Source organism: Cynara cardunculus, assembly GCF_001531365.2.
Source record: "Cynara cardunculus var. scolymus isolate 2C chromosome LG 10, CcrdV1, whole genome shotgun sequence".
Classification (NCBI taxonomy): Eukaryota; Viridiplantae; Streptophyta; class Magnoliopsida; order Asterales; family Asteraceae; genus Cynara; species Cynara cardunculus.
Window position 1 is genome coordinate 5,531,071 of NC_037537.1, and position 1,128 is coordinate 5,532,198.

The window sequence follows — 1,128 nt, forward strand, 5'->3', positions numbered from 1 at the left end:
TCTGGTTAAGTGCAAGTTGACTGACTTGAGTCTCTAAATTCCTGATGGCAGCACTTTGTTGATTAATCAAAGCTTGATTTTGGGCTTGAGCMTRTGCTAAAAGCCCTTTAATCATTGCTTCCAAAGAAGATGATGATTCTGCCTGTGGAGGAGGTTTGTTATGAAAATGTGGCTGAGAATTTTAAAAACTTTGTTGGTGGTTCTGAGAGTTAGAACTGTTTGCATGATGCTGTGGCTGGAAATTAGAAGTTCTTTGTTGCTTATGGACTGGTGGATTAAGGCTGGGACTGGTCCAAGAAAAGTTCAGGTGTTGTCTCCAACTGGCATTATATGAGTTAGAGTAGGGATTTGATCTGTTTTGAACATAATTTACTGATTCAGAATTATGAGAACAATGTTCATATGAATGATCCCCACCACAGCACACACATTGCACAAATAGGACTGTTGGAACAGATGTGTTAGCAGCTTGCTGTATTCCTTGACCAGTAGTTAAATGTTTCAATAAATTGGTCATGGAGGTGAGCTGAGCTGTTAATGCAGTATATGCATCCACCTCATGTATTCCAGCAGTATTTTTTCTATGGCTGGGCACGTGGGTCAGCCCAATGCCCATTGTTTGCTGATATCTTTTTTAGGATCTCATATCCCTTATTATAGGTACTGGCTGTAAAGGCTCCGCCTGCAGTTGCGTCGAGCATTTGTTTTGCCATGGGACTTAACCCATTGTAAAACGTCTCAAGTTGAATACAGTACGGAATGCCATGGTGTGGGCATTTCCTTAACAACTCTTTAAACCTTTCTCACGCGTCAGGAACAGCTTCATCATCCAGTTGTTTAAAAAGACAGATTTCGTTTCTGGACTTAGCGTTCCTTGTTGGTGGGAAATATTTTCGCAAAAAATTTTCCGCCATGTTACCCCATGACGGCACAGATCCTGGTATTAAAGAGTTAAACCATGCTTTTGCCCGATCCGGTAATGAAAATGGAAATAAAGTAAGTCTGAGAGCGTCATTGGACACTCCCGGGATCAGGAAGGCATTTGTGATTTCCATAAAAGACTTTAAATGAAAATGTGGGTCTTCTGAGGGCAGTCCAGCAAATTGGCCATTAGTCTGTAACATATGA

At 41.1% G+C, this 1,128-nt stretch overlaps 1 non-coding gene across 1 annotated transcript; it reads left to right on the plus strand.

Moving 5' to 3' along the window:
- Positions 1-759: 759 nt before the first annotated feature.
- LOC112520554 lies at positions 760-866 on the plus strand. Its single transcript, XR_003070026.1, has one exon. It is a non-coding gene; the product is annotated as a small nucleolar RNA R71 (small nucleolar RNA).
- Positions 867-1,128: the final 262 nt, after the last annotated feature.